This window comes from Gouania willdenowi, chromosome 6 (assembly GCF_900634775.1).
Source record: "Gouania willdenowi chromosome 6, fGouWil2.1, whole genome shotgun sequence".
Classification (NCBI taxonomy): Eukaryota; Metazoa; Chordata; class Actinopteri; order Blenniiformes; family Gobiesocidae; genus Gouania; species Gouania willdenowi.
The window spans coordinates 41,482,032-41,498,630 of NC_041049.1; positions in this window are offsets into that span (position 1 = coordinate 41,482,032).

The following is a 16,599-nucleotide window of genomic DNA, read 5'->3' on the forward strand; positions in this document are numbered from 1 at the left end:
TGGCCTAACAATATTTGACACGAGAAGCAATGTTTTATCAGTTTAAATACATTTTGGTATATGAATAAATTAAAACAATTAATGAGCTTAAACAAAACAATAGTGTTGATTATTTCTATCACTGAGTGCTAAAAATAAAGAATATTATGATTGCATTGTTCACAAAGCACAAAATTAAAGAAACAGGAGTTGAGGAAAAAATAACCCTGTCACCCTACATTGCGTTCAAGTTTGTTTTAAATGTCATTTGAGGTTGAAATACGGGATTTGACGTCATATATTACAATGATTGACAGCCGATGATTGGGCAGTGCGCTAAATGGGTGGGGCGTGTTACCAGGGCTCCTCCCGCAGGACCCTACTGCGCAGACTCTGGCTCCAAATAACTTCAAATTTCCAAGATGGAAACACCCCAAGCGCCTCATATTTCGGCTTTAAGAACGTCTTTCTTTTTACAGTCTTTGGGTTCCACAGATTTATGCAGAGGCATGTGCACAGGTCCTGCAGTAAACAGTCAATGAACTGAGTCACTGTGTTGATAGGGCTGCATTTTCTCATTCGAATCCGACCCAACAGTGAAAAACTATTTTCCTCATGTACACAAGAGATCCATCGGATCTCTTGTGTACATATAATGTACGTATGTGTATGTTGTGTACGCATAATCCATGTATCAAAGCATAAAAAATAAAGATAATCCATGTTATTGTGCAGTAAAAATAATCCTTCAACAGTGTATTCCTTTAAAATTGTTCTCTGCTCCATTCTCCATGCACCACGGATCAGTGCGTGGCTGCTGCTGCAGGAAAAGAAGAATTCTGCAGCGCAAACGACACTGTGACTGAACCCAACCCATCCGGTGCCGTCGGGTCCCGTCAGGGTTTGGTCCGGTGATCAACAAACAGTTGATACGCACCCTCGCGGTTGCTGGGCTGATGGCTGCAGTTACACTGTGGTGTCACGATGGAGTCTGATTTCTAGATCTTGCCCTATGCTCTTTTAATTTTAACTAAGATATATTCATGCTTTTCTAAATTTTTCCATAAACTTCTTTAAAAAGTGTATTAAAAAAAAACAGCAGTTAATACAGAACATTCCAGAGAAGTGGAAACTGAACAGTGCAAAATAGTTAAAATATCTGTGGCATGAAATAAACAGAGCAACTGATGAAGCTGATGAATTGAGTTTGAAATAGTCTTTGTACATAGCAGTTGATAAGTTGGGTCAGACGATGCTATCTATGCCAGCTCTTCTAGCCCCGCCCACATCCTCTACCACAGAGAATGGTTGACTGTCCACTACAATCATTTATCCACTGACTTTGTTCATTTGTCGCTCATGGATTTATTCATTTTGGCTCTGAACCCTGTCATCTTGTCCAGTGTGGATTAGAGACACTGTCTGCTCAGACCAGGACCGTTGTCCGTGCTAGCTGCTACATGTTTAGCATTGAGGTGCTAGCTGCTGAATGTTTAGGATAGAGGTGCTAGCTGCTACATGCTTAGCATTGAGGTTCTAGGTGCTACATGTTTAGCATTGAGGTACTAGCTGCTACATGTTTAGCATTGAGGTTCTAGCTGCTACGTGTTTAGCATTGAGATACTAGCTGAGGCTGGAAGAGCTCCGATGATCCACACACTCTTTCTCTAACAATTTACACACAATTGGGCTTTAGTTTTCCATCCAGTGTTTTTTTTTTTTTTTTACTAAAATCAATGCCCAACAAACACAGAAATTACTTCTCCTTATGAAATGTGTGAGGTTTCAAACTGTTTGAAGTGAAAAGAAACAAAACATGATTAACTGTGTTATTTTTCTGTAATTAATTGATCACAATTAACGTGATAAAGACCCCCGGCTATAATTATTTCATTTGACATAATTTTTTTTTAAACGAAAAGAGACTGAAGTAAAAAAAAAAACAAAAAAAAAAAAAACTCAAGGACAGGACAATACAAGGTATAAGTGAAGCATATTGTATTTAACTAACATTAAATACTTTTATTCCTCAATCGCTAAGCAGTGGACTGGGGCTGATCTGCAGAAACATGAAAGAATACGGCTTAAAGAAAAAGACATTCCAAGTATTTTAATTTGAAAAACTCCAAACTTACACTTGCATGTGCATCACTTCCATGCTAAACTAACTGTGGGAGTGAGTATGCAGCAAACCTTGTTTAAAGTTTTTGCACTTACAACAGAAAGTTAATTTAAACCTGTTTAACTGTTAAATATCACATTTCTACATTAACAATATCTTTTAACATTTCATTTTCTTAATATCATGCTACTTTGTGCTAAATTTTGACATGATTTTATTTAAGGAATTAAGAAGACAAAACAACTTTCTAACACAGATGATTAAATGCTTGATTTTATTTATTCACAACGATCAGAAAAAGTAGCTTAAAGGTGTCTTTTGGACTAAACTTGATGACTATTCAAACCCTTTCATGTGGTTGGCATGTTAAAATAGCACATCTGTTTTCTGGTGTTGCCACATTATCCAATTAGTGGTTTGAAAAAAGTGAAATCCTCTCAGCGACTCACAATATGTGGCCAAAAACAAGTATGTTTTGTTCCAGGAAAAGTGATGATTTTATTGCCTTTGAAAACCTCAATGTTGACTTCCTGTCACTCTCGTCTGCCCATCGTGGGTCTTTGTTGGTTTCTGTGGATTTGTAAGTCCGGTAATTATGGACACAACATGTCACAAACAGAGTCGGTGGTGGTTGGGATGGTTTTACTGGCACTAATGTCACAGTGGCCTCAGTCCCCAAAAAGGAATTTATACGTTAGAACTCAAACTTTGATTTTAGAAAATTATGCATTTTACTTCAAGTTTAAGTGATGAATTTGTAGAAATGATGGGCTTTTCTCTGAAAATATCTTATTTTGATGCATTTGATTTTGTGAAGTTTACATGGAACAGTTATTTAAAAACAAATGTTTTTTGTACTTGGATCTAACCAAACTGTTAGTTTCAAGTTGTTGTTTTTTAATGACTTTTTCATCACAGTTACAGTAAAGCAGATTTTATTTTAGGCACCACTTGGTTATTGATTATTAACAGGGTATACTGACTCAGAGACAGCAATTCTCAACTGGTGGGTTTGGACCCAAAAGTGGGTCGCAGACGTGTACTGGGTGGGTCGCGGACAGCAGGTCAAAAATAAATAAAAATACTTAATATCTCTCATGTTGGACTAGTCTTTTATTTTGAAAGAAACTTTTATTTTGACAGGCAAGCTGTGAAATGCATGTTGCACCGGAAAATATATATATTTATGTTTCAAAAAATATTATATATGTGTGTTTTCAATGGCTATTTTGAAAAAACTCAATTTTGTTGGGTGAATTCTAAAAAAATGGGTGGCAATTTAATGACCCTGGCAAAATGTGGGTCCCAGGGTGAGAGCAGTTGAGAACCCCTACTCTAAAAGGTTATAATAATTCTTAGCGGTTATACTGACTCCAAGAAGTTATACTGACTCCGAGGGATTATCCAGATTTTTTTGGGTTTAAACTGTATGTGAGCAGTTATACTGATTCCGAACAAATGAATTAAAGGTTATAGTGACTCTGAGGCGTTCAGCTTATGCATCCTTATATGCATTTTATTCAGGATTTCCAATTTAACTACTTCTTACAGTATGTTGAGTTTTGATACAATTTTGTTAACTCAAACATTGTCTTTCTAAAGGAGTTCCTTATTTGGCAATAACATCATAGACTATAGAATAACTAAGAACCGTGTCAGATTTATTACATTAATTATAAATACATTGTTTTTAACTTTTACAATTTTTATGTTAATTGTAATGTTTTGTATTTAATAAATTCCTCCCTTATCTGCTTTGATTTTTTTTTTTTTAATCTTTTATTTTATCTTTAACTCTTTTCTTATTTGTCATCTTTTTCATTATTCTGTTAAATTGTTTATGTGTGCATTAGCAAAATTCTGAGAAGCCCTTTGGACTACAATTCAATTTCAAGAACAGATCATTGATTGATTGATTATTCACTTGGAAATAGTCGATTTGAAATGTTCTGACCCTGCAATGATCATTCCCTTGAAGTTTTATACTTTAATCTGATGCATATGGCCATTTTTAACAAACCTGGCTTTGTTGCACAAACGGCAATCTTGGGCAAATTTTTTTTTAATGAAGAAATTCTAAATAGCCTCCATTCAAAAATACAAATGGCCATAATTTGTGTTGCACACTTGTACACAAAGAACCAAGCATGCATGGGACTCTGAAACACAGAGACACAAGCACATACACTCAGCATGGCTGTACACTCTCTGACATCTGGGTCCTCAAAGATAAAAAATTCTGTCAACTCCTTGCTCAGAGTTGCTCTCAGAAACTTCCAGAATAACTTTTAAGCTAAGATTCCTTGCTAGGAATTTTTAGGCTAAGTTTTGAGCCTTCTGAGTGAACTCTGAGCTTGGTGAATACGGGCACTGGTGTTTTCTCTTTCTGAGCCTAGGTCTGACCCCAGAAGTGCAAAGAGGAGGATCATTACGGAGTCCACAGCTGGTAAATTTTGTGCCAATGTGAATACAATACATTCTTGGATTGTTTTAACACTCAATGTGTCACTTTCCTTGAACCGAGTTGCTCCCTTTAAATCCAGAAATGTTACCCGTGTGGGGCATGTCTCTGGATAAATGAAAGTATCTTGAACTTAAGAAGACTGTGCCGGAAATCTGAGCGCTTGTGGAAATCTACCAAACTCAAGGTCCACAGGCTGCATCTAAGAGACCTTATCTCCTCCCTGATTAATCTGATTAAAGAGTCAAGATTGAAATACTTTACCCAGTTGATAGTCTCTAACAAGGGAAAGTTGAAGGTGCTGTTTGACACTATAAATTCTCTGGTGTCCAATACCTTACCTGCAACCTCCGTGCATTGTAACACAAATAGCAATGACTTTTTGAACTTTTTTCTTGATAAGATCAGAGACATTAAAGGTAAAATTCCAGCACCCTCTTGCTGTGGCCCAGCTATTGCTAAACCGTCCACACAAGTCTGGACTGTATTTGAGCCAGTGTCGTTGGAAGACATTGCTGCACTTACAGCTAAAATGAGTCCCACCTCTAGCTTGGTTGATGTTGTCCCCTCTAAGCTTTTTGTAAACATTATTGACTTGATTGGGCCATGGGTCACCAAAATGTGCAATCTGTCTCTTTCTACTGGGGTGTTTCCCAGCTCCTTTAAACATGCAGTGGTAGAAGCCCAGTCTGGACAGCTCAGAACTTAAGAACTTTCTGCCAATATCAGAGCTCTCTTTCTTGGTGAGAACTCTGGAAAAGGTGGTAACAAACAACTAACATCCTTTCTTGAACATCACAACATCTAAGACAGATTTCATTCAGGGTTTCAGAAGCACCACTCCCCTGAAACAGCACTGCTGAAAGTGTCCAGCGACATTCTGATGTCCGCTGACTCATGAAGGTGTACCGTACTGGTTCTGTTAGACCTGTCCTCGGCCTTTGACACAGTTGACCACTGCAAAATGGTACGGGATCTGGTAGGATTGTCAGGTCTAGTACTAGAGTAGTTTACCTCATACCTGACGGGTAGGAGCTTCAGTGTGTCAGTCAATCACATCATGTCGAGGTCAGCTGAATTATCCTGGGGTGTTCCGCAGGGCTCAGTCCTCAGCCACCTTTGTTTTTATTGTACTTTCTCCCTCTTTGACACATAATTCAGAGGTTCAGTGATGTGTCTTATCACCTGTTCGCAGATGACACAACTGTACTGCTTGTTTAAAATCTCCGAAGTCCACAAACTTACCTCTTTAATGGACTTCCTGTCCCATGTAAAGCAGTGGCTGAGTGAGAACAGTCTCTAATTAAACTCAGAGAAAACTGAGACCCTCATTGTTGCCCCTGACAGTGTCATCACTGGTATTAAGCAACACCTGGGAGACCTGAGTGTGTCAGTCAAAACTAGTTCTCTGATGCAACATGTCTCTAGTGCAGCATTCAAGACAGTTATTAAAGAACTGTTTCTTTCAGCTGTGTAATATCGCCAAGCTGAAACAGATGGTCTCACAAAAAGAGCTGCAGACTATTATTCATGCTTTTGTGTCATCGTGGTTGGACTATTGTAGCAGCCTGTTCACGTGCCTAAATAAGAAGGAGCTGATCCACCTGTACAAAACTCTGCAGTGAGGTTCCTGACCTGCACCAACAGAAGATGCCATATTACTCCTGTTCTGAAGTCTCACCATTGGTTCCTTGTTGCCTTCAGAGTGAACTTTAAAATCCCGGTCCTGACATTCAGGGCGCTTCACGGACAGGCTCCAGATTATATCACTGATCTGATTCAGCTCTACACTTCAGCTCGGAGTATGACGTCCTTAGGCCAAAACCTGCTAATGGTCCCTTGAACCTGTCGTAAAACCCGAGGAGACAGGTCTTTTAAAGCCGTTGCACCTCGTCTCTGGAATGAACTTCCTCTGTCCTTGCGCTCCCTTGCCTCTGTGGAGACTTTTAAAAAGCAGCTAAAGACTTCCTTTTTTAAACAGGGTTTCCAGAGCCAATAGAACTGCTTCTATTTTTGTGTTTGTTATTGTTTTGAATTTCATTGTGTTCACTGTAAAGCATTTTGTGACCTCTGTCTATGAAAAGGGCTATATAAAAATAGTTTACTTACTTACTTACTTACTTATTCGCATTCCTTTGCAGTCGTCGCTACTACCTCAATGCAGCAGCTAGCACAGACACTCAGACAATGTTAACTGCTACATGCTGCAAGCACGCCATGTCTGACAAATGAACAAACTCACTGGATAAATAGTATTATCTGAAGGAAAGAAAAAGCACAAGTTGTCAGAAAAGTTACTGTTTATGATGAACTTATAGCACTACATATGATGTTTTATTTCATTTGTATTTTATATTAATTGGAGATTGACAAAAGTAGACATCAATATGACAGTATAGCCCTTGGGACTAGTCTCAATCACAGGGCAATGTAAATGGCTATGCCTGCATCTGTTAAAGTCTGTTAAAAACAAACAATACATTAATTTATAAAGCCACTTTGTTATATATCATTGTTTTGATCTGCCACAATAATGTAATTTAAATGAAAATACCTCAAGTTGAGGGAATTTCTCAGTTATATTTAGGTGCGATTAATTAAATTAATTAATTACAGAGCAAAATGTATTAATCACACAACTTTTTATTAATATTTTTTTTGAGGGTAAGTAATCACATAAAGAAAAGAGAATTATCAATAAAACCATTGGAACATGCTTTTTACGGAAAACTAATCCAAAATGGCTGCCAAAAAACACCGCAAAATTCGCCATACATCTGTTACAATTCAACATCTAGATTTGCTATTGGTGTTTATCATACACATTTGGTAAAAAATAAGATAAATGTATGCCACAAATTAAAATGACTTTTTGGTTCAAATTGCTGAAAGAAACATTTTTTAATTTTTTAATTTATTTGTACATTTTGCATATGGTTTCATCAGGTGTGCTGTGTTAAATGAGCCTTTAAAAAAGCTGTGAACAAACTTTTTTAAAGTTTTCTGTCTATTATTATACATTTTTAAGCAGCACAAATGTTTTATTTTAGCTTTTCTACTTTTTATAAAAACAAACTTGTTTGAAATGAACACGTCATCCTCTAACGCCACCTTAGAACTCCATCACAGTAGTCTGAAGCAGCTAAAATGGGAATGCAGCTAAAATGGGAATGCCCTCTTCTCACTCTGTTTGGAATAAATCTCTCTTTCTCCTCCGACATCTATAAATCAGTGTGAGGGCGAAATGTAAACGCAGTGACAACGACAAATGGTTGGACAGGAGATCCCGACCCAGGTCACTGATAGTGTCGTTCGGAGCCATCGAAGTGATGGAGTGAAGGTTAGCAGGTCAGATGTGCTAAAAAGTAGCATAGATCAACTTAAATTCCTGCTGGTGTTTGTTAAACACTTGACACTGAAGGCGACGCTTAGTGGAACTTGTTAGCAGTGAAGGTGGCGTTATCGTTTTGATAAGAAAGGCCAGGATTTAGACAAGGACCAGGTGTTGATGTGAAGAGCAGTGAACATCTTTAAAGATATAAAACACATTCTGTGACTGATGCTCTGCTCTGCATGTGGGGCTGGCGACTCAAACCCACAACATATGCTTTCAATTCAACACTTTTCCTTCCCTGCTTCCGTCAGCTTAAATATTTTGAAATGTTTGAATCACTATTTACTCCATAGCTTAAGCCATTAGTGTGGGGAGTTTAACCCAAGACTAAAAACTCTTTATTGGTCATGGACAACCGCACTGTTTAGAATTTTAAGGAACTTCTGCTGCCACTGAATGAACAATGCAAAGAAAGAAGAAAACGATGCAGAGCAGCAGCAGCATATGTGGTCGTGCTCTGAAGCCGGAGGGGAACGCTGATTTAATTGACTTGTCACTACTCATAATTCATAAGAACTGACGTGCATGTTTAATCACTGCACGCACACACGTTGTGTATTTACAGACAAAAAGGCACCATGTGAAGTTACACTCAAAATTCTTTTTAAATATTTCCTTGATTCTGTTTAAAGAGTAACTTGGCCACAAAAACAAAAAACGTATTTAGTATGATGCCGCGTTGTTGACTGATTTCAATTAGTTGTATCTTGTAAATGTCAAAATGTCAGAGTGACCGCCCTCTGTGGGTTGAAACCCAGTTATTACTATTGAATTTTGGTATTGGCTGAGAACGAGATTCTATGACATCATTGGACCATCGTCCATCACAAACAAGCACTGTTAGCTCCGCCCCCTTGTATATAAACTATCACCTGTGGACTCTACAATCTGTTGGAATAGGTTGGACTGAGAGAATAATGAATTAAGAGCTACAGTGAGTTTGAGTAGCTAGTTAGCATAGCATAGACTGTTCTTTGAAAATTTTATAGTAATGTGCATGTTTTAACTGCTCTAAAAATATCGCCCAGTCTTATTTACAGACTATTTAACACGTGTATATACATATGTACTATATATATTTTGTGTGTGTCTTGTATACAACTTATGTTGTGTTATTTTGTTTTTTGTGGCTGGCAAAGGACTTACTGTAAAGATGAAAAATTAGCTCAGGTTACAATGCATATTAACATTTTTTAAACGTTTATTATTCATTTGCACTGTCCCTTTTGAAATAAATAAACTGCAAACAAAATCGTACCAAAGATGCAAAATAGGGTCAATGGAGTCACCTACTGGTATTTCTTTTTATTATTGATATTCTTCATAATGACTTACCAGTAAACGCTACAACTGAGTTCCAGTTGTGTTGATGAATAGAATGTAGCAGACGTTTCTCAGTCCACTGCTGCTGCTGCTCTGTAGGTGGAATCCCCATAACTACAGGCTGAGAAGGAATGTTTAGTCTGTACTTCTGACCATCATTATTACATCTGCTTTTATTTTGTCTGACAACAGTAATCACTGGACAAATGGTCACGAGCACAACCAAGGGCTGCAAATGGAATCTTTAAACACTTTAAAAGCCAAAAACTGTCATGTTTCTTTATTTGGAACTTAAGAAAACAAACTGCACGTGCATTCTGATTACTTCTCCGTCTGCTACTACCAGTAAGAACCACCTTAAAACATAAACACACATACAATGTTTATATTTATATATATGAACAAAAGCCCTTGTGCACTCACTCACCTGTTGATGATGAGATGGTTACCATGCTGACGGCTGAGAATACACACCAGGACAGATGGTCACCTTCACGTATCACTCCAGAGGCGTCATCCATTCCTCTTCTTCACCATCTGTGACTGCACACACAACACTGGCCTTGGCTGGAAACCCCATTACGCGTGCCATAGTATAGAAATAAGAAAACACGCTCTCAGGAAACCAGCAAAGTTACTCAACAACGGACGAATAAATACAAATCCTTTTTATAAAATAATAAAAAAAAAAAACTTGTACTAGTAGGGAATTGATATAAAACTTTTAGAAGACTCAGGAGAAGAAAAAACACGTAAGAGACTGCATGTGGCCACCATTTATGCCAGGTGTTGTGACAAAATCTGTGGCCAGACAAAATGTTGACTTTTTCACATTTCTCTATCTTTTAATAGATCATGTAAATAAAATTCACTACAGTAACGATATACTGTATATCGTAGTGCGAAATTAAACGTCTACCGTATGATATAATCTTCTATTGTTTATATCGCAAATTTAATGTGTGTGGTCTTGGTCTCACTGTGTTGCTACATTATCATGAAGCAGCCTAATTCTTTATCATTTAACACCAGCCGGGTTGTACTTGAACATTAGCATATTGAGCTCTAGTCTCCCATGCACTTAAGTCAGAAAAGCTGCACAGCTGCGCTGTTTTTGGCTGCACGCTATTCTACCCCTGTACTTAAGTCAGCGGAGCATCATGTTTACACAAACATCTTGGTGAATACGAGACAGCATTGGGCTGCTGGCTGTGGAAGCAAATGATGATAAGAGATTTGTTTTCGATTAAGGCTAGCGCAATTTCGGTAGCTAGGGGTCAAGCGCGTATCCAGCAGCAAACGTTCCCTACGGACCGACGAGCTCACCTCTGCTCGTTCTATTAAAGCAAACCTCCAGCGCATCACACTTGGTCACGCTTTAGAGCTCACAGGTACCGTATTGATGATGATGACTAATGTGTGCTGATAATTTCTGAAGAAGTTAATAAAATCGGGCTTTCCACAAAAACAAACGTTATATCTTTCGTAAGTACCGGAGGGAAAAAAGAGAGATTTTAACTGTGACTCAGACAGAAACATTAATGGTGAAGAATTTTTTATTAATTGATTCTTCTTCTCAGTATCGATTTTTTTTCAATTGTATTTTTCACAATTTTGTGGCCGACCACTGGGTGGCGGTAATGCATCAACAAGTGAGTGCAAACACAAGGAAAACTTGCAGCATGAAGAAGAGTTGCAGCAGCAAGGATTTCCCTTTAGCAAACAAAACAACAACCTGCACCTGTACGATTTAAATCAAAAGTACGGACATGCTTTTGATCGATTCCTTGGCGAACGAATTTAGACATGACCAAAGCTGGATTGGACATAAAGCTTGAACAAGCAAGATAAGACACCAGACAGCAGGCCAACGGACCCTGGATGAGATACTGAATAAACTTATCCAGGTAATGAATCCAATCGAGGTGGCTACGTGCGTTATGTAAGATGAGGCGAGTCCAACCACGTCTATCATAACACCCCGCTAAACGCACAGCTAGAGCTACACATGCACGCCAAAAGATTGACCATCAGCATTTCTAATTCAAGTTCAAATTTACCAGTTTTAGACGGGACAAATTAATTATTTTTTATCCTTGCTGTCCAGTCCTTTTCTTGGAAGGATGGTGGCAGCTGCGTCGCGGAGCTGATCAGCTGTGTGCCGCGATGCGCATGTCAGCTGCAGCTTGTGAAATGGAGCTCTGACATGATGTCTCAGAATGATGTCCACGCTGGTCAAGTATTATAACACTGTGTCCAATGTAAAGCCACAGTTTGATCATAATACAGAGTAAATAACAAGTGCAATATTGATGACAGATGATGATGATGATGATGACTAATAAGCGCTGATAATTTCTGAATGTAAGAAGTTAATGAAATCAGGCTTTCCACACAAACAAACGTTATTCTGTCGTTAGTGGGGGGGAGGGGTAAAAGAGATATTTTAACTGTGGCTCAGACAGAAAAATGAGGCCGATTCACACAGCACTACATTGGGACTTCTCATGTGGAGCAGCCTAACTACCTGCATGTTGACCAGCTCCTGTTACTACGCAAAAACCTAGACACTCCAAAGCACTCGCTTGGTGAATATTAAAAAGTTTTAGTTGACTAACTTCAAAAAGTTATGAACAATGTTTTTTTGTACATGTTGTTTACCTCTTTTTTATTTTTATTTATTTCAGTATAAATAATAATAAATCACTGAATAAATAATGATAAATCAGTGAATGACTGACTGTGATGTGATCTGCATTGTTTTTTGGAACAAATTTCTAGAAGTTTAGGATTCGACTTAAATTGGTGATAATCATCACTGTAGAATTGTAATACTTGTACGATCAGATTCTCAATTTAAATCAAATCAGGACAAAAAGGTATTGTCCCAGCCCTGAGAAACATGTGTTTAATCCTCACACTGCAATAATCTGATCAAATCAAGCTGTTATATTGTTTATCAACAAAGGTGTTTCAAATGAAAAGTGCGCTTTATCATTTTATGACATTTACAGGCGCTGGGAAAACTCCATGTTCCATGATTTCTAGAAAGCCCCCAAAAAACCGCCTTCATTCACAGACTTGCGCGCTTTTGGTTGATTGACGCACGGTGGGCGTGTCAGTAGCCTAGACCGGAGAATACGCGCAGGAGAGAGGCGCATAAAAATCCAAAGCATATGGCCCATAATGAATAGCAATTTTCCTTTCATTTAATGTAATCTTAAGGAAGAAATATTATATCGGGATATATATTGTTATCAGGATATAAATCTACCTATATCGTGATTTTACAATTTATCCATATCAAAAAGGGCCAAATGGTGGCTCTGATGGTTTCACCATCAAAGTTCTCACATTTCTCTTCCTATCTTTTAATAGATCTTGCAAATAAAATTCACCACATGTACACTTTAAGGCAGGAGTGTAACACTCTCTCTCACACACATGCACACAAAAAGTGAAACATATATCTAAAAACAAGAATCTAAATGCAACTGCATGCATTCCTTGTTAAACCTTAGTGTGTGTGTGTTTTGTGTTGACCTCCTGCTGGGTTTCCCTCTACACGTCTCGGGGTCGCCCTCAGCAGCAGCAGAAGCTCCAGTGTTTCTGAGCCATGACACAGTCTAGCCGTTTACACAGGTGGTTATCACATGGTCGCTAAGCGCTCACACACAGACCATACACAGTAGTCTTTATGCTTTCATCCTCCTCATAAAGTCCCAATGACTCTGTTTAATGGAAGTAAAATCACCTGAGAAATGTTGGTTTTATTTTGGTTGTCAGAAAGGTGATGACATGTAGGCTAGAAGACGACAAAGGTTGTCTCAGCCACTTCTTTATCCCGTGGCTCTTATTTCCGTGTTATTGTTGCAGTTCCCTGTGTAATAAAAAATAAATACTAAGGGTTTTTCTTAAGTTAAGTTCTGTTGGCTCAACGGTTTTTATTGCTGGACACAGAGTTCAGTGCTGCATAATAAATCTACACATTCACTTCTAGTCTTTCACAACAAGAGCCCCTGATACGAGCTGAACAGGCACTTCAGTACGTTCTGTTAGCAGTTGATCACTCGTCTGAGTTATACAACATCACAAGTATAAAAAACCTGTTGGTCTATATTTTCAATGAAAGACTATTTATTAGTGATACACCAATATTTTAGTGCATTTTGTTAATTTGTTCTTAATGGTAAAAAATAAGAGAAAAAAGGTCTACACAGTCTACTACTTACAGTGAGATATTTTAGGTGCTTTAGTAGTCCGAATAAAAAAATACATGTTCTACTAGAAAAGGTTTTTGGCTAGTCCGTGAGTACACTTCACTCGCAAAGCAAAATCATCTACTATTATGCTGCGTTCACACCGAATGCGTCTTCCACCAGTGAAAAAAGACGGTGTGATTTGCGGCTAATGCTATCCTCAGTGCTACAGAGATAACTTTTACCTGCTACAACCACCTCCTCGCTGATTCTCCTTCACGCCAAACCCTTCCTAGTCCGGTCCAGTTATAGCCATGTCACACAGCTCCAGGTGGTCACACACAGCCTCTACTCCATGGTTGAATGGGTGAACAAAACGGTGTCCGTGATGATGGCCTGACGGCTTTCGTCATGTGAAACAGTTGCAGGAGTTCAATATTTTCAACTCTTGCGAATATGCGAATGTGACGAAAAAGCTCTTGAAGCACGGATTGAACCGCACCGCCGCACAAGAAAGATTTTGCCTCTGAGCCGTGTCTATGCTTTGACTTTGTATCTAATCTGGACGTACGGACATTACCTGACGCATCCGGTGTGAACGCAGCATTAGATGAAATGCTTTACTAGTAAAAATTCAAAGCTTTTACTAGTACTAGTTTTTTGTTTACTCGTCAAACGCTCAATATATTTCACTATTAGTACTAGTAGACTGTTCTTATTCTACTAGTAGTACTAGTAAAGCCAAAAGATTCACTAGTAGTGCTAGTAGACCTCATGCAAATGAAGCAGGAGGGATTAGAACCAAATCCAACCTCTCTGATTGGCTATAATACTTTCAAAACCTAATGGCAAGCCTGAATTTACTTCCCCCGCCCACTTATTAGCATACAATGCTAACTAGTGACACTTTTTGCTTCACTAGTAAAGTCGGCTAGCACTCTAGTGAACTTAATTTTTGCTCTAGTAGAGCCTAACTATAGTTGTTATATCCCTGATTTCACATTTATTCTCAAACTGCTTTCCATATGTGTGTGTGTGGGGATGGGGGGGGGGGGGGTAAGGGGGGCTTCTGTTTAACAGGCTTTTTACTGACAGAGCATTAGCTCCATCCTGCTTCTCAATTTAAAGCACATTGGCCACAAGGGTTTGGTCTGAACATGTTTGTGATGATATTGAATTGGACATTTTTCTCTATCTGTTGTGCAGATGTTGCAGAGCTGCAGCATCTGCAGTGCACTCTCCTCCACACTGCGTAAAAAAAAAGGTAAGGTATTGGTGAGATCCCAGGGACAGAATTTCAATAGATGAGGAGGTGGGTGTGTCGGTGCTGCTGCATCATGGGAGGCTCCTTTGGCACCAGCTGCTAATTCATTAGGAAACGCACTAATGGAAACATCAAGGGCTGAAATCATTCACACAAATCAAGACAAAGGAGGAAAACTGAAGGAGGAGAGTAAGCAGAAGCAGAGCAATGAACAATTGATAGCGTTTAGTCACTAGGAGCCAGGTTGTGGTCTCTGTGCATTAGTCGCTTTAAATGCCTATTCATCTGAGGATGTGGCTTAAGAGAACGGATGTTAGAAACCTTAAATTGGACACAAACTGAAAAAAGACGTTCCGGCGTTAATGCGTGCTGCAAAAGTGATGGAGCTGTGTGTCACAGGGAAGATGAGACTGAACAGTTGCTTTGCTTCCTTCGACAACAGATCAGGGCTCATAATTACACACGGCAATGAAGAAGACAGAGAAAGGGTTACACACACGCACGCACACACGCACACACACACACACACACTAGTCCTTCTGTTAAGTGAGTGAACAGGTGCAACGTGGGAGTTGCAGTCATCAGATCCAAAGGCGTTGGTGTGAGGGTGGAGGGGCAGCTGCTGCAACCAATCACATCACAAACTGATTCAATATGACACTTTTACACACATATATATATATATATATATATATATATATATATATATATATATATATATATATATATATATATATATACTATAGTATATAGTCATCTTAAATATGTAAATCCTTGTTTTAAATGGGTTAAAAGTCACCAAAAATGGTGGAAAAGGTGGTGATTTTAAAAACCACATAAATTGGTTACATGTTGCAAATTAGAGTGGACAGAAAAAGTGGTGAAAAGGGTTTAAAGTGTCAATATTGGCTTAAAAGTGGCACAATGGGAGAGAAGGGGGTGGTATAATGTAATTTAAAAAGTAGGGTAACACAAGTTTTATACACAAGGCTGACATTACAATGTCATGATCATGACATGACACCTGTCATTAGTATTAATAAGGTGTCATTAAGTGTTGTTACCCTAACCCCTAACCCAAAAAATGCTAACATAGCTCCAAAAGTGTTATAAATAAACACCTAATGACAGCCTTCATGACACCTTATTAATGCTAATGACAGCGTAATGTCAGCCTTATGTATAAACTTCAAATAAAGTGTGACAAAAAGAAGGAACAATTAATTAAAAATAATGGGCATGACAAATGGGATTGTGGTTAAATTAGCAAAAAAAAAAAAAAATAAGCATGAAATATGTTGAAAAGAGGTTAAAAGTGACAATAATGGGTCAACATGTGACATTAGGTGGAAAAGTTTTATAAGTGCTGAAAATGTCTTGAAAGTGGAAAAAAATGTGCAGAAAAGGCATTGACATTTGATGGAGAAGTGGCAGAAATCGGAGTAATGTAGCAAAAATGCATTAAAAGTAGCAAAAACATGGCAAGAAAAAAAAAAAATGAAATATGTTAGAATATGGCAAGTTTGGTGCAGTTACACTTGTGTACATATCCTTGCAACATGGGGCCGTGCATTATCATGCTGCAACATGAGGTGATGGTACAATGGGCCTCAGGATCTTATTACTGTATCTCTGTGCATTCAAAATGCTATCAATGAAATGCACCTGTGTTCGTTGTCCATAACATGCGATTGCCCATGACGTGTAGTCACTCAAGGGTGAATTGATATTTTGATTATTTGTTTTAATTACAATATAATTATAAATAAATATAAATACATTTATTTTTTAAATTTCTGATAGCCTACAGTACCTATAAATTGAAAGAATCAGCATTTTGTGCTTTTCAATGCCTAA